This window comes from Cebus imitator, unplaced genomic scaffold (assembly GCF_001604975.1).
Source record: "Cebus imitator isolate Cc_AM_T3 unplaced genomic scaffold, Cebus_imitator-1.0 Scaffold253, whole genome shotgun sequence".
NCBI classification, from domain to species: domain Eukaryota; kingdom Metazoa; phylum Chordata; class Mammalia; order Primates; family Cebidae; genus Cebus; species Cebus imitator.
The window spans coordinates 2,558,618-2,582,282 of NW_016107568.1; the positions used below are offsets into that span (position 1 = coordinate 2,558,618).

The following is a 23,665-nucleotide window of genomic DNA, read 5'->3' on the forward strand; positions in this document are numbered from 1 at the left end:
TTTTGAGACAGAGTTTCACTTTTGTTGCCCAGGCTGGAGTGCAATGATGCGATCTCAGCTCACCACAACCTCTGCCTCCCAGGTTCAAGTGATTCTCCTGCCTCAGCCTCCCTAGTAGCTGGGATTACAGGCATGCCCCACCACACCCGACTAATTTTGTATTTTTAGTAGAGATGGGGTTTCTCCATGTTGGTCAGGCTGGTCTCAAACTCCCTGGTCTCAAACTCTGGACCTCAGGTGATCTGCCCGCCTCAGCCTCCCAAAGTGCTGGGATTACAGGCGTGACCCACAGCACCTGGCCTATCTTCCCTTTTATAAGGACCTAGTACTTGGGAGGAAAGGTGCTAAGGACAAAAGAGGCACTACTCTGTAAAAATCACCTATCCTTTCACTGGCAAGCCTGCTCTAGAAAGCTGGCTCCATGCCACATTCTCTGATCACCCCCTCAACCCTACCACAAGAAAAAAAAAATCCAATCACAAATATCCCTACTTTCATTTTTAATGTGACATCTCACTAAGCCAAAAGCAAAGATCAGAGCTGGGGTGGGAAACAGAAGGAACTAGAGGCAGTAAAGATTGTGCTAGCCAGCATAAGAACAGAGAAGAAGGATTGTTCTAGCGGTATGCTAGCAATCTGCCTCTAGGGCAGCTGTCCTCCTGGACCATCAAAGGCGAGTTTGTGTGTGTGCTCATGAACCAGCCAGCTTGCTTAAAGTTGAGGACTCAGCCACCCAATCCACAAAGAGAGAAGAGATGTCTATTTCAAAGCTGGAATGGAAGGCAGAGAAAATACAAAACAAGAGAGAAAAGAAGGAAGGAAGAGAGAGAGTATTGCAGGTGCTATTTCAGTCTAGAGCTATGGAAGAAAAATCCCAGTAAACTACCAAGCATTCCCTAGTTATGTTCAAACATTAGAGAATTACCAGTAACTCTTAATACTAAGTTTCTCTTGATCTGTATGTAGTAGGGTACCAATTGGAAGGATGAGACCTAAAATGTAAAGGACCTTAGCATTACCTGTTTCTTTCTGTCCCTTTTAAACCCAACAAGGTACCTGCAATATATACAGCAAATTAACATTTTTTAACATCTAGTTACTTCTAGAATTCGTTTCTTAATTAAATCCTAGAGATCCATAAATAATAGTAGCACAAACAAAACTCAATAGCTTCCCAATGCTAAAGAGATCAGGGCCATTTATATAACTCAAGTGCTAAACGCAAAAGGCCACAGTCAGAATTCACACTCCCTAATCCTTCAGAGTAGCTAGATGCTCCGAGACCCATTAGACACACAAAGGCTGCTCTCTTCTCAGCAAAGCTCTGCAGCAGAGCTGCTCTCCAGGGACAAAGAGATTTCACAGGAGAACCACAAAGACATCGCCCCTCTCTGTTCCCCCACTCCCAGCTTTCTCACTTCCTGTCACAGTAGCACCAGACCACAGTCTCCCAGAAACAAACAAATACAAAGTGCTGGATTCTGGGCTGCAGGCCAACCGCATTCCAGGGCATCCTGTCTACCAATCACCGGCCAGAGCCCCCACTTTGCCCTGCTCAGCTCCTTATCATGTTCAGGGAAAACAACCCTCCTCTCTGCCCCCAAGCCAACACTACATAGGACAAAGCTCAGGCCTGTTAGAATCAGCAGAAAGATACTGTGTGTGGATCTAAGAGTTTGGAGGGGTTGAAGGAATTTTTAAGATTCCTACTTGGCAAGTTTCTTCACTTTGGAGGCACTGCATTAGGGATTTTAAAGCTACTGCTGCTGTTACATTCAGATCAGCTACATGTGACACATCCCCAAGAAAGCTTCACTATGGCCATTTGATTCCGAACCTGGATTCGGCCAATGGAACATTCTCATTTGGAGAACTACTTTAGGAACTTCACCTTCCCTATCATCCCCCTCAGTTGCCAGTCTTTCAAACTTTTTCCCTACAAGCATAGAGTTGATTACTAAGACATGCTCCACAGAGAACAAACAAAGGCAACAGACTCCACCCTACAAAGAGGCAGTTTAATCAGGTGCTGGGAGCAAAGTTCCCTAGAGTAAGAGAAGACAACCACTAGGAATTGCACAGAAGCCAAATCCCTGCAGCAAAGAGGTCAAGATAGCAACATCAGCTTTTCCTGCTCACAACCCTCTGAAGTGGGTAGGGGGCTGTAAATTTGTAACCTAGTCAGAAAAGAAAGCCTCCTCTCCTAATAAGGGTCCACTGCTAATCCCAAGAATGAGATAAATGATACATTTTTCTACTATCTTATACAACCCATTGGAAATTAGCCCTAAATTCCGGAAGCAAAGAGGCAGATAGAGGTTAAACTCCATTAACTAGAGATTCTTGAAATCCAAAGAAGCAACATCCTTTGCCCAAAGGGCTCAATCCCTTTGCATGAAACATAGCATGATGCTCAGCAGAGTCCTCTAACCAGAGTGGCATACCAAGAACTAACTAGTAATATGCTATCACTTCTCATCTTTTTTCTCCCTTTATGTTTCCTAGATTCCTTTCATCTTCTTAGATCTGTTGAACCCTGGTCTAAAGTAGCACATGGTACAAAATGAACTAAGTCTAAAACAGACAACTTAAAAGTACGTAGTCCTTGGCCAGGTGTGGTGGTGGCTCATGCCTGTCATCCTAGCAATTTGGGAGGTTGAGGCAGGCAAACCACTGGAGGTCAGGAGTTCGAGACCAGCCTGGCCAACATGGTGAAACCCCATCTCTACTAAAAATATAAAAACTAGCCAGGCATGGTGGTACACACCTCTAATCCCAGCTACTCCAAGAGGCTAAGGCAGGAAAATCACTTGAACCCGGGAGGCAGAGGTTGCAGTGTGCTGAGATCACACCACTACACTCCAGCCTGGATAACAAAAAAAAAAAAAAAGAGGAAGGATTTAGTCTTTATCTGGATCTGGTACAACTACATGGAAGGGACAGGGCAATAATATACACAATAGCTATTCTAAGGTTGAACAGAAAAGAATATTGAGCAACACTATGGAACTTCAACAGCAGAGCCCAGCCATTGCAAACTCTATCACTGAGGCATCTGCAAAAAAGTTAAGAGTCTCTTATCTGGCATGGAATCAGACTAACTCTCTTTATCTCTCAAAAATACTGTATAATTCTTGGGCAAGGTGGCTCATGCCTGTAATCCCAGCACTTTGGGAGGCTGAGGCAGGCAGATCACGAGGTCAGGAGATAGAGACCATCCTGGCTCACATGGTGAAACCTAGTCTCTACGAAAAATTCAAAAAATTATTTTAAATAGCAAAAAAAAAAAAAAAAAAAAAAAAAAAATTAGTTGGGCATGATAGCACGTGCCTATAGACCCAGCTATTTGAGAGGCTGAGGCAGGACAATCGCTTGAACCCGGCAGGCGGAGTTTGCAGTGAGCCAAGATCTCACCACTGCACCCCAGCCTGGGCAACAGAGCAAGAGTACGTCTCAAAAAAAAAAAAAAGAAAAAAAAGAATACTGTATTCTTATCCAATTCTTCTTCATGCATAGCCCAGGCCAAATAAATCAGAGGTGAGATAGATATACTAAAGCAGATAAAAACAGTAGCTTCTAGTAGGGGAGAGTTTTATGAGATACCAAAAAAAAAAAGTTGTAAAAGACACACCCCAGGCGGAGAACTGAACACACCCACATCAATGCTGTTAAATCCAAAAGGATGCTTGGCAAGTTCTCTGCATCAAATTGAGCAGGTAAGACAGAAAAGGAGTGCTGACTCAGAAATATAGTAATCCTGGGGTGTGGGGGAGGGAAGAAGACAAGTATAGCCAACTGATTACAATTCAACTTAACTTCACCAGAGGTCCCAGTTCTAATTGTATCTCACGCTCTTTGCAGACATATTTAGAAAGCCCAACTAAAGGAATAATGAATGGATATGAAGAAAGCCTCTGGAGGGCCCAAGACTTAAGCTGAAACCTCAACGGGTAGGAAGGATGAATCTGTTTTGCTGTCTAACTTCCCACCCCCTCTCTCTCCAAAGCAGGCCCAGAGCTGAAAGAATTATAGGGAGGGGAGGCAGAAGAAAGAATGTGACTGGGAAAGGTTTAGCTACATTCCAACTAGCCAACATCCCACATAGCATTAAGAGTGCCTGAGAATTCAAACCCACTACATAAGAGTTGCTGAGTCTCTGCTAACACACATCCAATTCCTGTGCCACCAACCCCCACCCTCAAACACTCTGAAAAGAAGAGTAATTGAGATAGCTTGATGAAGGCACCAGCTGTTTCCACCGCCACCCTCCTTCCCTCCCTCCCCTCCTGAGACCTCAGTTAAAACTCACATCAAACACTTAATACAATTGACTGGTCAGTAGGAAGGAGAAGCCTGGACTAAAATAGCAGGAAGAGTGCCAACTGGCCCCACTTGGAATGCTTTCTTGGCTCAGTTCAAAAATAAGAAACCTCTGTCATCGACTCCCCTCTGCCCAATTATGTTCTCCTTTCCACAACATACTCCTCCATGTTAAATGAGTTTCAGTTTCTCCCCTCCAACTTCTTGGTCTATTTTCAAATGTCAGAATATACAGGGGAGGTGTATATAAGGTTGAATGTGAAAGGAACATCTGAGAGATTAGGCTTCCTAGACTGTAACATACAAACCTAGTACAGGGCTCCCATATAAGAGCAAAGAGACAGGAGCACACACAGCACCCATCTGCGTGCTTCAAGTAAGGAAAAGAGTGAAACTTAAGCAGCTAAACACAAACATTGGTGGTAATAGGATTTCCTAAAACATGGGTAGCCAGTTAAGAGTACTAACAGCCCCTCCCCACCCATAATCCAAGTTGGCCAGAGTTAACCAAGGAGGAAGGGAAGGAAGCCAGCACTTCCTTTTCAGACAGGAAGTAACATTGGCCCTTCCTGTCCAGTTTTAAACAAATTGTCCAGCTCAGTTTCAATGCTAACATCCTCTCCTGAATTTGTTCCACAATTTAAAACTGCAGATATAGTCTAAAGGTTTCCTTCCCCCCCAACAGGCGAGTCCTCCATACCATGCTAAGTGTTAGCATAACCCCTAAATCAGGAGGTAACATCTGTAATTCCAAAACAATACAGGACACAGAAGTAAATAACTCCACTTCAAATTAACAACCTTCTCATCATGTCTACTACAATAAACTCAACTTCTTTAATTCTCTTTCTTATTTTTATTTTTTGAGATGGGGTCTCCCTATATTGCCCAGGCTGGTGTGAAACTGCTGGGCTCAAGTGATCCCCCCACCTTAGCATCCTAAGTAGCTGGGACCAAAGGCACAGGCCTCCATCCCTGACACTACGTCTTATCCTAATTAAATAACCATCCTCCTGAGAAATAACATATACGTGTAGCTTAATTCAAATATTCAGGTTTTGTGATCCTTAAACAAATGATCAGAATCTCTTGGGGAGCTTTTTGAAAAAATTAAATTCCCCCTCTGCATCAGTTTCTACAGGGAAGTCTGGGTGCAGACTTTTTTTTTAAAACTTTCATGTTTTTAAAAAACCCTCATAGGCTGGGTGCAGTGGCTCACACCTGTAATCCCAACACTTTGGGAGGCTGAGGGAGGCAGATAACCTGAGGTCAGGAGTTTGAGACCAGCCTGGCCAACCCCATCTCTACTAAAAATACAAAAATTAGCCAGGTATGGTGGCACATGCCTGTAATTCCAGCTACTCAGGAGGCTGAGACACAAGAATCACTTGAACCTGGGAGGAGGAGTTTGCAGTGAGCCAAAATTGCACCACTGGACTCCAGCCTGGGCAACTGAGTGAAACTCCCATCTCAAAAAAAAAAAAAAAACCCTCATAGACTCATGGCCTGTTGTGACCCACTGTACTGGCCTACTGCTAACAACCCACTGATCTTGCCAAAAGGGCACTAGTTATCAAATACATTATTTGGGCCAGTTTTACTGCTCACCAGAAACTCAGATCATTATTCAGTCTAGATTAGAGGCTCTTTGAAAGCATGAATATAAACATGAGGATGGCTGGAATGGCACAGTCCTAACTCCTATACTCCAGACTCAGAACCTAGAAGGAAGAACTGTCTCACTTGCCAGGACCATCTTCTCTGGAATCCTGAGTTGCTACACTGTAAGATATCCTTCTGCACACTGCATATCGGACAACCCAATTATGTTCGAAACATCTTAGTTTTAAGAACCAAGAACAGGCTGCCCTTGGGGAAAGAGGATCTAGGATCCAGTTGGTGCAGCTGATGGCTTGTCCCTATGTGTACAGTTCTCAAATTATTCTTTTTATTTTTAAAAAGTTATTCTTTAAATAGATAATATAGGCATGTGGCTTAAAAGGAAACTTTAAAAGGCACAAAAGGATTTGTCTCATTTCAAATTAAAAAATACTGTATCAGCATCAAATAAACATTTATTTGTTTGAATACCATTTAAAAAGAACACACAAATGATCTTAATTTTTTCTTCAAGGAACAAAGAGCTATACCAAATTTTCAAAGACTGCTTCCATATTCTATCCCAAAAGAAGTCCGAAGTCTTAAATCTACCATTAAAGACCTTAAACAACTCTAAACCACTTGGCAAAAGAGAAAGAACCAGAAACTCTGGATTCAAGTGGTTACCTCTGACACTTAAGTAAGCCACTTTAACTTCTGGTTTGAGTAAGAGCAAGCGAGTAGCAAAAGGCCTTTAAAAGAACTAAAAAGTGAAACATTCCCACAAGTAAACATGTGTCACTGAAGGCTTAGGAAAGAAGAATGGCATTAAAAAACATAATGTCTCCCAGATCCCAGAGTCAAACAATAAAGGTACATTTAAAAAAAAAAAAAAAACTTTTTTTTTTGGAGACAGAGTTGCGCTGTCACTCAGGCTGGAGTGCAGTGATGCAATTCCAATTCAACCTCCGCCTCCCAGGTTCAAGCCATTCTCCTGCCTCAGCCTCCCAAGTAGATGGAACTACAGGTACCCGCCACCACACTCAACTAATTTTTAGATAGCTTTTAGTAGAAATGAGGTTTTGCTATGTTGGCCAGGCTGGTCTCTAACTCCTGATCCCAAGTGATCTGCCCACCTCGGCCTACCAAAGTGCTGGGATTACAGGTGTGGGCCACTGCACCCAGCCAAAAAATTTTTTAATTAAAAAACAAGGACATACTCTCAGGCTGGCCACAGTGACTCACACCTGTAATTACAGCAGTTTGGGAGGCCGAGGAAAGAGAATCACATGAGCCCAGGAGTTCAAGACCAGCCTGAGCAACATATAGAGACCATGTCTCTACAAAAAATACAAAAATTAGCCAGGTGTGGTGGGCCATGCCTGTGGTCCCAGCTACTCAGGAGACTGAGGTGGGAGGATCACTTGAGCCTGGAAGGTCAAGGCTATGGTAAGCCATGATCATGCCACTGCACTCCAGCCTGGATGACAAAGCAAGGCTCTATCTCAAAAAACTCTCAAGACAACCACAAACATCTCACATCATCTACATATGATGAAGTAATACATATCAACCAGTTGTTTAAACAATTTCAAAATTTTGGGTAATCTCTGATTGCCTGGATTATTTCCCATGCAAGATGATACTGTTACCTGACCAAAGGAGTAGGAGATGGGAAGAAAAAGTTTCTTGGTTTAGGTCATCTCCCAAGGATATTAAGTAACAGGATGACAACGAGGTAAGCATAATTAAAGGGAAGAACAAAGGGTAACCAGGTCAAGAGCCAGGGCTAAAAACTCCAAAGAGAGAGGAAGACAGGGAGAGAGGAGGGGAGGGGAGAGGAGAGAGAAAGAGAGGTGGGGGAAGGAGAGAGAGAGACAGAGACAGAAAAAGACTGACTTTCACTGAGGGACAGACCAGCTAAACCAGAAATCTTAAAAGGGAAAGTAAGAGTGGGTGATTCAAGACACAGGTAATCAATCTCAAGACACAGATACTCAATCAAACATCCTTTTACTTTCCTGTATGGGGTTGCCATAGAACATCAAATCACTAAATAGTTGGTGCTTCTTCCTCAACTCCATTAAAGCCAACTAGGTAAAGTGGCTCAGGCTGTGCTTTAATAACCTCTAATGTCTAAACAAACATGGAAAGGGAAAATGGAGACATCAGTTATTATCAGGGATAATCATCTCTCTCAATGTTCAAGACAGAAGGTACGGATATGGTGACCTATAAAGGGGTCCTCAAAGCCATGAAATCAACAATCAGGACTTGGGGAAGCAGGAGCTTTTTGGTTAAATGAGCAAAAGGAAAAGCAGCAGACAAGTGGGGCATGCCTATTTAGTCAAAAGCACATAAACCAAACCAATAAATGCTGTCCTCAAAAGAAAACTGTACAGGTCTAGGTTGTCACTTCTGCTCATAGAAAACTGACTAGGTAGATAAGAAAATGGAGAAATATACAGTATTTCTCTGGGAAAGAAAAATCTGGGGGCAGGGCATGATGTCTCATGCCTGCAATCCCAGCATTTTGGGAGGCTGAAGCAGACTGCTTGAGCTCCCAAGTTTGAGACCCTGTCTCTACAGAAAAATATAAAAATTAGCTGGGTGTGATTGTGCATGCCTATAGTCCCAGCTACTTGGGAAGCTGAGGTGGGAGGATGGCTTGAGCATGGGAGGCAGAGGCTGCACTGAGCTGAGATTGTCACACTGTATAGAGACAGACCTTGTATCAAAAAAAAAAAAAAAAAAAAAAAAAAAAAAATTTTAAAAAAAAAAAAAAAAAAAAAAAAGAAAGAAAAATTTTGATCTCACTTCCCAAAAACACACAAGCTTATTCTAAGTAGCTGCCTTATTAACATTCTCTAAGACTAGTGTAATCAACCTATGCAAAATCTGCTACTGTGCAAATTATCTGCTAACTATACTTTCATGGAGATTCCATAATGGGAGAAATATGGAGGCTGGGTCAGGTGCTGCCTCGAGTTACAAGAAAGACACAAAAATCTGGTAATAGCTGTTGTCTCTGGGGCTTGAAGTGAAAAGGAGACAATTTTTCGTTGTACAATATAGCACACAACAAGACTCTACATTACAAAACACATTCCTATTGGACCTCTCTGGACAGGTCTCTTACTTTTCCTTCCCTCCCCTCAGTCTCTCTTGTTCACTGGCAATTATCAGTCTCAGGGCCTTTCCTTTTCTTTTTTTTTTTTTGAGACGGAGTTTGCTCTTGTTACCCAGGCTGGAGTGCAATGGCGCGATCTCGGCTCACTGCAACCTCCGCCTCCTGGGTTCAGGCAATTCTCCTGCCTCAGCCTCCTGAGTAGCTGGGATTACAGGCACGCACCACCATGCCCAGCTAATTTTTTTTTTTTGTATTTTTAGTAGAGACGGGGTTTCACCATGTTGACCAGGATGGTCTCGATCTCTTGACCTCGTGATCCACCCGCCTCGGCCTCCCAAAGTGCTGGGATTACAGGCTTGAGCCACCACGCCCGGCAGGGCCTTTCCACTTTCTACTCCTCATATCTACGTGACTATATCCTTCATTTCTTTTGGTATCTCTCAAACATACCTTACACATGAGACCCTCCCTGACCGCTCTATATAAAATAACCTCACTCACGCTGGGACTTCTTATCCTCCATACTACTCATCCTGCTTTTTTTTTTTTCTCAATAACATTATCACATTCTGACACACTACATATTTAATTGCTTATCATTTGTCTCTCACAACTAGAATGTAAGCTCTTTGAGAACAGTTGGCTGGGCGCGGTGGCTCACGCCTGTAATCCCAGCACTTTGGGAGGCTGAGTGGGGTGGATCACTTGAGGTCAGGAGTTCTGACCAACATGGTGAAAACCTATCTCTAAAAATAAAAAATTAAAAAAAAAAAAAAAGAGAACAAACAGTAGGTCTATTTTGTTTATTGTTGTACTTCAGTGTATGGCATACAGCAGACTCTCAAATTTTTTTTGAATGGAGGTATTTTACTTCCTTCTTCAATGAATACAAAAAGTTAAATTTTAGAAAAAAATAAATCAACTTTGTTTTCTTTTTCCATATTTCTTTTTTTTTTTTCCAACTGTGATCTTAGGCCTACAAAGAGGCCTAGGTAGCCTTACCTGCCTATTTGGCTGACCTTCAGCACGGTAGACATCCAGGAGAACAACTGTGCCCCAGTTAACAAAGTAGTCAATGGGCAGCAGAGCAGCAAAGAGGTTATAGAGCTTCCCCCATTCCAACAAAGAAGCAGGAAAGAAATCAGATTGGCACCAATTTCTCTTTTAAAATAGACTATTTTAAAAGTGTACTGAATATACACCAGCTACTTTATTTCAATGAGATTTACTTCACTTGCAATGAAATGGGAACTACAGGTGCTTTGATAAAGGGATTGAGAAGTTGACCTAGTTTCTATAACAATGTCTTATGTCCCCAACCATTAGAATATATTTCAGTTTCTTAAAATATGAACTTCCTAAAACAAAATATTTTCCCTCCACAAAGATACCTCCTAATGTGCTACTGCACTGCACAACAGAACAACATGAAAAGCAGATATAAAACTAATAATTTACTCTGAAGAAAGTAAATTTCTTTTGCTCTACTGTCAACTGAACCAAAATGAGTAATTAAGAGATGTGGATGAAATCTGAAAATCAAAAAAAAATCTGAGGCTGGGTGTGGTGGCCTATGCCTGTAATCCCAGCACTTTGGGAGGCTAAGGTGGGTGGATCATGAGGTCAACAGATTGAGACCATCCTGGCCAACATAGTGAAACCCCATCTCTACTAAAAATACAAAAATTAGCTGGGTATGGTGGTACACGCCTGTAGTCCCAGCACTTTGGGATGACGAGGCGGGAGGATCACCTGAGGTCAGGAGTTCAAGATCAGCCTGACCAACATGGAGAAACCCCATCTCTACTAAAACTACAAAATTAGCTGGGCATGGTGCTCGGGAGGCTGAGGCAGGAGAATCGCTTGAACCCAGGAGGTGAAGGTTGTGGTGAGTGAGATCATGCCATTGCACTCCAGCCTGGGCAACAAGAGCAAAACTCCGTCTCAAAAAAAACAAAAACAAAAACAATCTGAATCACTACAAGAGGTCAGTTTCCTTGGATTGCAATTGTATTCCTAAACTAGATCTAACTAAAATAAACAGGAAGCGGTATCCTAATAGTTGTACCTTTAGCACATGGGTAATTTATTCTAGAATAAGAATCAGAAACACTTCTTTATATTAACTGTGAGGCAAAGCAATGCCCATGAGGAACTAAGGGAAAACCTAAGGGGGAAAAGGGAAACCCAGCCTAAAAGGAAAAAAAAAAGATAGGGGAGGCAAGAGGAGGTAGAAAGAGGCAACGAAGACTCCACAGAGAACAGGAAAGCAAAAGAAAAGGAGAAAATGCAGGAGAATTGGTGGAAGAAATTGCATGTAAAAAAAAAATGGATCTGACTAAGGTATTTATGGTAGGAGGCTACAGAGTCCTAACAGAAATTAGTTAGGTAAGGTGGTGTGTGCCTGTAGTTCCAGCTACTCCAGAGGCTGAGGTGGGAGGATCACGTCAGCCCTGGAGTTGGAGACAGGGCAACATACCAAGACCCTGTCTCATTTTTAAAAGAAAAATATAAAAAAAAAAATTATTGAAAGAAATTGGCTTAAGTACTATTTAGAACACTAGTTTCATGGGTTCTTCGGTATGAAGAAAAGGGAGGAAAAAAAAGAAGGAAAAATCCTAGGCTGGAAGAAATCTACAAGTTTCTAGACAAGTTTACATCTAACACATATGTATTTCTCACAGACCACAGCTTGGCTTTTCCACATATAAAAGCTGACTCCTGAGGCATAGTCTCGGCTCACCACAGCCTTGATCTAAGAGGCTCAATAAAAAAAAAAAAAAAAAAGGCCGGGCGCGGTGTCTCAAGCCTGTAATCCCAACACTTTGGGAGGCCAAGGCGGGTGGATCACGAGGTCAAGAGATCAAGACCATCCTGGTCAACATGGTGAAACCCCGTCTCTACTAAAACTACAAAAAATTAGCTGGGCATGGTGGCGCGTGCCTGTAGTCCCAGCTACTCAGGAGGCTGAGGCAGGAGAATTGCCTGAACCCAGGAGGCGGAGGTTGCGGTGAGCCGAGATCGCGCCACTGCACTCCAGCCTGGGTAACAAGAGCGAAACTCCGTCTCAAAAAAAAAAAAAAAAAAAAAAAAAAAAAGCTGACTCCTGGGGGCCGGGCATGGTGGCTCACGCCTGTAATCCCAACACTTTGGGAGGCTGAGGTAGGCGGATCACAAGGTCAGGAGTTAGAGACCAGCCTGGCCAACATGGTGAAACCCTGTGTCTACTAAAAATACAAAAATTAGCCGGGTGTGGTGGCAAGCGCCTGTAATCCCAGCTACTTGGAGGCTGAGGCAGGAAAATAACTTTAACCTGGAAGGTGGAGGTTGCAGTGAGCCGAGATCACACCATTGCACCCCAGCCTGGGCGACAGAGTAAGTAAGACTCTGCCTCAAAAAAGAAGAAAAATGCTGACTCCTTTCTTAGAAGCATACTTCTCACCGGAAACATTCACAAACTCATATCACAGTTTTGCAAATGTTCATAAATAGGGTTGCAAATACAGAATGATGTCCACAAATCATTCTATCTATCTTCCTCCTATTAACAGTTCACTTTACTAAAGTTATCCATTCTCATACTACTGTTGTTTTGAACTCCACTCACACAACTCTCCAATATTGCCTACTAAAAATAATTTTCCCCCATTTAAAAAATTTGGCCAGGCTCAGTGGCCCATGCTTGTAATCTAAGCACTTTGGGAGGCTGAGGTGGGTAGATCACAAGGTCATGAGTTCGAGACCAGCCTGATCAACATGGTGAAACACCATCTCTACTAAAAATACAAAAATTAGCCAGGTGTGGTGGTGCGCATCTGTAATCCCAGCTACTCAGAAGGCTGAGGTAGAAGAATTGCTTGAACCCAGAAGGTGGAGGTTGCAGTGAGCCAAGATCACGCCATTGCACTCCAGCCTAGGCGACAAGAGCAAGACTCCATCTCGAGAAAAAAAATTTTTTTTAAGTTAGCTTTACCCACTCAGGAAGCTCATATATTCTGTAATGCAAGCATCTACATCTACCACAGATTCTCAGGTTTTAAGAGACCCTCAAAGGCCAGCACAGTGGCTTACACCTGTAATCCCAGTACCAAGGTGAATCACGAGGTCAAGAGATCAAGACCATCCTGGCCAGGCATGGTGAAACCCTGTCTCTACTAAAAATACAAAAATTAGCTGGGCATAGTGGCACACACCTGTAGTCCCAGCTACTCAAGAGGCTGAGGCAGGAGAATCGCTTGAACTTAGGAGGCGGAGGTTGCAGTGAGCTGAGATCATGCAACTGTACTCCATCCAGCCTGGCAACAGAGTGAGACACAGTCTCAAAAAAAAAAAAAAAAAAGAGAGAGAGACCTTCAAGGGCATTGAGTTCAACAGACAAATGAAATCTGAATTCTTTAAAGCATCCATCCTAATAGCAAACACAAGGTATTACTATGAGCTGTGCATTACTCTATATTAAATAACTTCAAGCATCACGACAATCCTATAAGATGGTTAATATTATCCCCATTTTACAGACAAGGAGGCCAAGGCAGAGAGAGATTAAGCAATTTGTCCTACGTTACGTGGTTCCTGTGTGGCAGATTGGCTCCACCATCCGTGCTCTTAATCATTATGTTATGCTGCCTTGCCCCCTCATCATACTATGGAAGTCTCAGATTGGAAATCCCTTTTTGGTTAGCATATTGACCAAAAAACATAGACTAAAGCATTTGTGGCAACATGTTAACGAATGACATCTAGGCAAATGAACGGATACAGGAGTGCTAAAGCAACTTTAGTTTGAAACAAAAAGTTGAAAAGTGCTTTTGTCATCACATCATGGGACAGGTTTTCTGAAAGTCATGACCAAATTACCTATTGCTGACCAGCAGAGAAGAAAATTCTTTGACTCCTTATAATGCCCCCAATATATGCCTAATCTAAGTTGCCTACACTACATACACCAATCAAACCAAAGGGCCCACTGGAGACAAAGTGACCCTAAAAACAGGGAACACTATTCCTGAATTGAATGGTGAATTCAGGCCCCATTCTCAGTGCTTATTATTTAATAATCAATAACATGCAATTCCAAGTAGAATTAGGGAAAAAAATTACTTCCGAAAAATACATTAAACAATTAAATACAAGTCAATCCATACCTCAATTTCCCCTTTATTAGTTCTAACCAGAACAGTTGTTCTAGCCTTCTTACAACCTCCCTGCCAGGCTACATCAATGCTCTACTGGAAACCTTGGAGGCAGCTGCATAGCTTAGGCAGAACAATCCCTACTTCAGCTTTGTGTGGCATTTAACCCTTCTCTGAGGGAAGAGAACATGAAAAAATATTTGCAGTTTCAGGCAAGTACCTTGTTAATATCTTTTAAATTGCCCAAGAAGGCTGGGTGCAGTGGCTCACACCTATAATCTCAACACTTCGGGAGGCCAAGGCCGGCAAATCACCTGAGGTCGAGAGCTTGAGACCAGCCTTACCAACAGGAGAATCCCATCTCTACTAAAAATACAAAATTAGCCAGGCATAATGGCACATGCCTGTAATCCCAGCTACTCAGGAGGCTGAGGCAGGATAATTGCTTGAACCCAGAAGGCGGAGGTTGCGGTTAGCCAAGATCATGCCATTGCACTTCAGCCTGGGCAATGAGAGCGACACTGTATCTCAAAAAAAAAATTACCCAAGAAAACTGATTCCTGTTCTTAAACTCATAAGCTTCCCAATACATGAACAAAATCTAAAGTTTTGTGGCTAAAGCAATGACTTAAAAACACTGATATCCAAACATACTTTCTTGGAAACACTGATATTCAAAATTATCATCCCAAGCTCTTACTGTTTTCATTTTTATTTTTATTTTGAGACAGAGGTTTGCTCTTGTTGCCCAGGCTGGAGTACCATGGCACGATCTTGGCTCACCACAGCCTCCGCCTCCCGGGTTCAGGCGATTCTCCTGCCTCAGTCTCCAGAGTAGCTGGGACTACAGGCGCTCGCCACCATGCCTGGACAATTTTTATATTTTTCGTAGAGATGGGGTTTCACTATGTTGGCCAGGCTGGTCTCGAGCTCCTGACCATGTGATCCACCTGTCTTGGCCTCCCAAACTGCTGGAATTACAGGTGTGAGCCACCACGCCCAACCCAACTTTTATTAACAAGCATGGAAACCACTCATCTCCAACTAGGGCTGAAAGCAGTACTTTCCGCTGATGGCTTAATATACTGTGTCCCCTAAAAAACGGCTACATTTAAGGTTTTCAGTGGTTGAAGTTCATTATGAAATGAACTGACTAGGATGCGTATGTTGTTTTTTTGTTTTGTTTTGTTTTTTTGAGACAGGATTAGGCCGGGCGCGGTGCCTCATACCTGTAATCCCAACACTTTGGGAGGCTGAGGTGGGCGGATCACCTGAGGTCAGGAGTTCAAGACCAGACTGACCAATGCGGAGAAACCCCGTCTCTTAAAAAAAAAAAAGAAAAGAAAAGAAAAGAGACAGGATCTGGCTCTGCAGCCCAGTCTGGCAGGCAGTGGCGTGATCTCGGCTAGCTGCAACCTCTGTCTCCCAGGCTCAAGCTGTCCTCCCATCTCAGCCTCCCCAGTAGCTGGGACTACAGGCACAAGCCATTATGCCTGGCTAATTTTTGTACTTTTTTGTAAGACGAGTCTTCACCATGTTGCCCAGCGATCTGTGCACCTGGACCTCCCAAAGTGCTGGGATTACAGGCATGAGCCACCGCACCAGGCCAGATCCTTACTTTTTATACTATTATTTGTACATCTTGCCAAGAAAGGAACAGGATTAAATAAAAGCTAAAATTTTAAATCCTCCATTATCTCCAGAAACTTTGCTGAAAAATGTGAAGGAGGGCCAGGCATGGTGGGGCACACCTATAATCCCAGCATTTTGGGAGGCCGAGGTAGGAGGATGGCTTGAGCCCAGGAGCTTGAGAACAGCCTGGACTATACAGAGAGACCCCATTGCCACAAAAATATACAAAATTTAGCCAGGCATAGTGGTGGACACCCGTAGTCCTAGCTACTCAGAAGACTGAGATGGGGGCACCACTTGAGCCCAGAAGATTGAGGCTGCAAGTGAGCCATGATTTCACCACTACATTCCAGCCTAGGTAACAGAGCAAGACCCTGTCTCAAAAAAGAAAAATAATTTAAGGGAGGAGATGCATAAAAGGTTGGAACTATAGACTACAGTAAAAGTTGCAATAGTGCACTGCAATTTGATTAATCTATGTTGTTTTGCTTCCTTTCAAGCCTTCCCCACACATCAGTCCCTCACTGATTCTCATCAAGTGCCTTACTTAACCAAGGCTTACTGAGCACCTGTGTATGTACCAGACACTAAGACAGGTGCTAAAAAGATACAGCGATAAGATAGTACCTACACTCAAGCTGCTGCTTATAGTCTAGAGGGAAAAACAAGAATATCTGAACTATCTCCTACAAGCCTGTCCCTGCAAGTTGATATCATTTCAAACCACATATCTAAAAATTCTCTGGAAGAAGAAATCTTGCTGATAATCAAACAATGTGTGACACAATTCCAGGAAGTTTAAGAAATTAGGACAGCAATGGTGGGCATACAGAAAGATTCCCGTTCTAAAGATTAAAATAATATCCATTCTAGCACATCCACCTCCCCATGGGCTCTAAGGAAAATAGATCTTTTATATACATTATCCCTACAGGGGTGGTGGGGAGTTGGAGGGGGTTAGAAATTTAAGTGAGTACTGCCCCCGTGCCAAGATGAAGCACCACTCCACTTGCCTCCAGCAAGGGTTCATTTTGGTTCGAGCTGTTGTTTCCATTCTCTCTGGAGAATGGCAGTATATTAGTGGTTAAGTCCATGGACTTTGTAGTTTGTCAGACCAGGGTTAATTCTGGCCTCAACCATTTACAGGCAGTGAGATTTTCAGCAAACCTCAGCTTCTCTGAGGCTCAAATTCCTTAAAAACCAAAATAAAACTAAACAACAAAAAAAAACAGTTGTGGGGAAAAAAATAGCTTATGCAAAATGTTCAGTATACACTAAAATTTAAAAAAAATAAAAAAAAAAATAAGATGTGAGGGAGGTAGGGGGGAATGAGGGCCTTGTCAGTTACTAACAGGGTACCAGGAGGTACCAAAATAGAAGGCGATAAATAATGAAGCTAATCATTTTGTTATTCCAACTGATAGTGATCTATGCTTAATTTATTTGCATCCATCCTATCTCATCCATCCCAGAAGAGCAGCTACTTCATAACCTAAGGCTGGACTGTAATTACTTGGTGCTTTTCTTTTTGTTACTACCTCCAATAGTCTCAGTTTTACCCTAGCTGAGACATGCTGGAGCTTCTCTGACTGTCTACACTGGAACACTAGAACTCCAACCACCTAGAAGAGAACCGCCCCCCTACCCCCCAATCTGGAACACAGACCACTCTTACTCACATAACAAAGAAACCAACCATATATAGGAGGCAAACAAGGAAAGAAAAATCTGAACAGCTCAAACTTACCTGCCATTATTTTTTACCCCAAAATGAGGAGCAAAACAAAAAAAATTTAAAAATAAAACATTTACTTATCTGCATCCCTTATCATAATTCCTGAAAGAACCAATGGAGGTGAGGTAAAAGACAAATCTTCCATCTTATCATCCCAAAGGCTCTGCACTACACAGCCGTCAAAACAACACCTTAGTTGTGGAAATCGTCCTGGACACTAGGTTAACTAGGATGCTCGCTGCAGCTACACAAAGCCCAGTATTTAAAGCTGGACCCAAATCACCACCACTCAGTCATCCAGAACCTATTTTCAAACTGCCTTTGTACTCCTCCTTCAGATTCCCTCAACCCTCCCCCTAAAGGTTGAGTGGGAAACAGACACTCTGGCAGCAACATGACCAACACTCTCAAGATCAAGAAACCTCCCCAGGCTGAAATCAAGGCAGAGAGAACATTTGAAAGAAAATTTGAAAAATATTAGACAAGAACTACAGCCCAACAGAGTATACACATTGTATTTTTTTCCTTCTTTTTAACTATACTTGTTATAATTAAGAGATCCAGACATCAAAAATTTCCTGCAGACTTCGCCTAGATTATATTTAAAGGAGGAACAAAGTTCGGTTTCCTCCTGAAGCCACAACTTCACAAAGATGAAATCATCTTTCAAGAAATACTCTCATTCTAGAAAAGAAATTCTAGTCTTAAAAAAAAAAATTGGCGGGGTAGGGGGTGGTGGGGGTGCAAAATAGGATTATTAAAGACACATATCAGTTTAAAGCTAATGAGCAGCTTATACATTAAAGCCCATCTTGTTACAATTAGGACAGTATTCTAGCTATAATATAATTTTCAGGCTGACTCACATTTTCAAAAAGAGAATACCCTAGTTTTCAGCTACTGATGAGTTGGCTATATAATTAACTAGAATCAGTACTTTTGCAAGAATATATTTGCAAAAACAAACCAAATCTTAAGATTAAATATAAGATATGAAAGCACAGTCATGGGCCTTCAGCTCTAAGAGATTTCAGATTTCATGGTAAATTAACTAAACAATAAACTCAACTCCAACAAACAACTTTCAGGTTGATTTAAAAATAAAAACTTCCCTTTTGTTTTCTGAAATGTATTTTAAACACTAAAGTTTGTATAAATGGTTTTTCTAAACCTAATCTTATTCCACCCATGGCCCTTTCAGGGTGCAAAAAGCTGTAAATATTTTCAGATGTGTTGCCACTTTACTCAGGTGAAATAAAAAGCATGATTAGAATTTCCTTATTGCTTTAAGCAAATAAATCCAACATTATCGTATTTGCAGATTTAACAAACAACATCTCCACAAATCTTTGCTTTCAAAGGTAGTTTTAGGAGGAAGAAAGAGATGGCAATTCAGTTAACATTGTTCCATTTGTTTTCTTTTATAAGGCAAAGCAGGGAGACTACATCTAACTGGAGAATGAGGCTCCCACCCACCGCACCTGGAAAAGTAAGAGGGATCCACCCAGGAACAGAAGGGCTGAAACCGATATGGGCCGTTCAAACTCTACGGGGAAAAACAATACCATTTATGCTGCAAACCTCCCTGCAACTTTCCACTTCCACAAATACAATAATAAAAAAAAAAAAAAGTTTGAAACATGTTAAGAACCCTCTGTATAACTAGGTTCTGACACGGACAAATTCCTTTCCCAACCCACATGCAACATGCCAAAAAACCAACTTTTGATTTGGGCTCTGAAAACAGAAATACGTTAGCATAATCCAGAAAAAAAAATAAAAAATAAAATAAAATCAAAGAACACACCAAAATATAAATTTTCAAACCTGCTCTTACCCATCTGGATCTATTCAGCTTCCTGTATTAGATAAATTTGTTTCTAGGTCTTGTATATAATAAAAAAATTTAACATAATACCAAAATATCCCCCCAAAGTATTGAAAGTAGAAAGAAAAATAATAATTGCTTAAAAGTTACTCATCAGCATAACAGACTCTTTCGCGTTTTTTAATTCCCTCTGGTTACCGTAAGACACAAATGCGACTTGCTTATCTTCCTTTTCCCCATCAGTACATACATTTTCTTTAAAAGCCACACACCTCAAATGTGGAGTTCTAAAAACCAGTCCTTTAAGAAAGAAACCCAAGGCTTCGCCAATGTGCTGAGAAAGACAAATCCAGCAAGGCAGTTGCTTTTTCGCCACCTCTTCCTCCTTTCAGGATCTTTCCTGCTCTTCTTTCTCTCTCTCTCCCTCTCTCTTTTTTTTTTTCTCCCTCAGATCCAACACCTAAAATGGAAGTTGCACCCAGCCAAAGGCAAGGGAGCCTGGGTGGTGACAAACTGATCTGGCAGCCCTACCCCCTTCGCTTTCCTAAGTGATGTCAGCCCCTGTGAGCTTCCAATAGGAGCCATGTATAAATCAGGGAGCTGACCTTATCCAATGGGAAACTTTATTATAGAAAATTAAAAAAAAAGAGAGGAGGAGAGAAAGACACAGGGGGAAGTTTATACATATATTTATATTTATATATTTATATTTGAAGTGGAAATCCTGTACAATCTCTGAGGAATTACTGCAGAGCTGAGGGGGGCGGGGGAAGCAAGGGAGGCAAGGAACAAGGGCTTTTTAGAATGGCACGCCTAAGTCTCAGTTCTCTTTGATGGTGGGTTCTTGCTCCCTCTTCCGTACTATTCCGGTGGGGAACAGAAAAGAGCTGCTTTTACTTGGCTGCTGCTGTTTGGTTTGTTGCTTTCTACTCCAAAGCATTTCCCTAAAGGAAGACAGGAAAGGAAGGAGAGAGAAATCCTAGAAACAGGACTACTGTATGTTGACTTGGATGGTAGGGGATATCTGAGGTAAACCCAGTTTCACTGTTTTGGATTCAATGCATTAGAGCTAATTTTTTTTTTTTAATGCCTAAACTTGTTAACAGTTTTTAGTCTCTACACTCTGAATTAGAAGGAAGCAGAATCCACTGGGCTGTTAAAGAAAATAACTGTCTTCCTAATTTGTCCCCAAATCAAAATAATGTGGGTTTGCTGGGAAGAGGAAATGAAATCCAATAAACAAGCAATATATTTAGAGGGAATAACAGCATAGGTAAAGAAAGTAAATCTCCTGTCAAGAACATTTTATTTCTTGGTAAACTTCAAGCTTAAGATGATCTAGTTCATGCATTCTCTTTTTACATTTGACCTAAATAAAGAATTATTGGGGTATTATTTTTCTGGGTTAAGACTTTTTTTTTTTTTTTTTTTTTTTTGACGGAGTTTTGCTCTTGTTGCCCAGGCTGGAGTGCAATGGCTCTATCTCGGCTCACCACAATCACTTGCCTCCCAGCTTCAAGTGATTCTCCTGCCTCAACCTCCTGGGTAGCTGGGATTACAGGCACGCACCACCATGCCCAGCTAATTTTTTTGTATTTTTAGTAAAGATGGGATTTCTCCACGTTGATCAGGCTGGTCTGAAACTCCTGATCTCAGGTGATCCACCCGCCTCGGCTTCCCAAAGTGCTAAGATTACAGGCGTAAACTGCACTTGGCCGTTAGGACATATTTTTAATATGTCCTTAAACTCTAAGACCATGATGGACAGAGGCTAGTTTTTTTTATATGCTTGACAAAGTTTAGCAATTTATGGTTATTCCCTGATTACTAAAACAAAGACAATGATGAATCAAAAATTTCCTTCTGCCGGGTGTGGTGACTCACGCCTGTAATCCAAGCACTTTGGAAACCAAGGCGGGCAGATCACCTGAGGTCAGGAGTTCAAGACCAGCCTGACCAACATGGTGAAACCTTGTCTTTTTTTAATTTAAAAACAAAAATGAAAAAAATTCCTTCTTCTTCCTTACTAAAAATCTAAAACTTGGCCTGGCGCAGTGGCTCATGCCTGTAATCCCAGCACTTTGGGAGGCTGAGGCGGATGGATCACAAGGTCAGGAGTTTGATACCAGCCTGGCCAATATGGTGAAACCCCATCTCTACTAAAAATACAAAAATTAGCTGGCCGTGGTGGCAGGTGCCTGTAGTCCCAGCTATTCGGGAGGCTGAGGCAGAAGAATTGCTTGAACCCAGGAGGCAGAGGTTGCAGTGATCCCATATCATGCCACTGAACTCCATCCAGCCTAGGTGATAGAACAAGACTCCGTCTCAAAAAAAAATAAAATAAAATAAAATTTATCCTATAGACTGCTGCCAAATGAGCCTTCATAGAGTTTTCATAATCTAGAACAGAAATATGAAACCTTGGCTGGGCACAATGGCTCATGCCTGTGATCCCAGCACTTAGAGAAGCTGAGGCAGGCAGATTACCTGAGGTCAGGAGTTAGAAACCAGCCTGACCAACATGGCAAAAACCCATCTCTACTAAAAATACAAAAATTAGCTGGGCATGGTGGTGGGAGCCTCTAATCCCAACTACTTGGGAGGCTGAGGCACAAGAATCGCTTGAACCCGGGAGGCAGAGGTTGCAGTGAGCTGAGATTGCCCCATTGCACTCCAGCCTGGGCAACAGAGCGAGACTCCATTTCAGAAAAAGAAAGAGAAATATGATGAATTAAGACTTAGAGGACTGTTGGAGGAAAAAAAAGAAAGAAAGAAAAAGAAATACAAAACCTTAAGAGCATAGATTTTCACAAACTGCCTAGCTTCAAACTCTACCTATGTAAGTAAGCACACTTACTCAAATATAGGTACTATTATGTAACCTAGGCCCAAATTAAATAATCTGATTCTCAGTTTCCTTAACTGTAAGATGGAGATAACCATCTCTCTCTCACAAGACTGTTGTAAGAATTAAAATATACATAAAGTTCTTTGGGCCAGGCGCCATAGCTCACCCCTGTAATCCCAGCACTTTGGGAGGCCAAGATGAGCATATCACCTGAGCTCAGGAGTTCCAGATCAGCCTAGCCAACAGGGCACAATCCCGCCTCTACTAAAAATACAAAAATTAGCCAGTCGTCATGGCACGTCCTGTAGTCCCAGCTACTCGAGTGGCTGAGGTGGGAAAATCACTTGAACCTGGGAGGCAGAGGCTGCAGTGAGCTGAGCTCGTGTCACTGCACTACAGCCTGGGCAACAGAGCGAGACTCCAGCTCAAAACAAAAAAAAAAGTTATTAATGTGTGGCATATAGTATAAACTCACTAAGAATGCATTATCGTTATTTTCATTATTCAGTAACTACCCTGCCCCAAAACCTTCAGTGGTGAGCCACTACCCAATAATAGCAACCAATGATGAAGTGTCTACCATGTGAGAGGCAGTTTGAGCTCACTACCTCAAACTTCTAAAACATTACCACAGAAATAGTACTACCACCATTCTACAGATGAAGAAATCAGAAGCAGCAAAGTGAAGAAATTTGCCTGATCTCATCTGACTAGGCTAACCCCTCACCAATCTGACTTCACAGTCCATGCTCTTTCTATTACCTTACACTGTGGTCAAGATAAAGGTCAAACTCCTCATCTGCTCTCAAGGCACCACACTTATTCATTCAGTACGTTAAAGTAACACATTATTAACCATAATTTGACCTTTCTTTATTTATCTAAACTGGAATTCAACTCCTCAGCATGAATGTGCTCTTTTTAATTATGCTGATACAGTCATTATCCACTCCTTTACATAAGGTCTATCGTCTCATACACCCTCATATTTTGTCTATAGTGGCCAAAAAGGACGTCCTCAGAAGTGTTGGAAAACCAAACAAGCATTACAGCACTTTTTTGATGGGCTTTAAACAAACTACAGCTGGAAATAAATATATTATAACAAAGATATGAACAGCCTTTAAGCCCCATTACCTAAGAATCATCTCCTTTATTTTACCACATCTTCTACCTCTATTCTCCATCAATTTTTAGTTATCCATAGCAAGTTCAAAAGCCAAAGATAATTGCCAAAGGAAAACAACCAGCATAAAAATGTTTGTTGATTCATTGGTTCCATATCAGAGCCACATAATAGAATGTTATATGATTTTCTACAGACAGAGTGGTCTTGTTTGTTTCCTTCACATCACTGCTCGCAACTTGCGAATATTTTGTCTTCCTTTTCCTTTTGTTTTCGTGTGTGTATTTCTTTCTTTCTTCTTTTTTTTTTTTTTTT

The 23,665-nt window shown here is 41.8% G+C and overlaps 1 protein-coding gene across 18 annotated transcripts in view; it reads right to left on the minus strand.

The window, feature by feature from the left end:
- The window catches only part of CTNND1 (catenin delta 1), a 57,441-nt gene extending 37,500 nt beyond the window's left edge, over positions 1–19,941 (minus strand). For 9 of the 18 annotated variants that reach the window (XM_017498932.2, XM_017498935.2, XM_017498930.2 and 6 more), the window contains exon 1: positions 19,649–19,941. The gene's annotated coding sequence lies outside the window, so the exon portion shown is untranslated. The other 9 variants (XM_017498940.2, XM_017498939.2, XM_017498937.2 and 6 more) reach the window with 6 other exon arrangements.
- Positions 19,942–23,665: the final 3,724 nt, after the last annotated feature.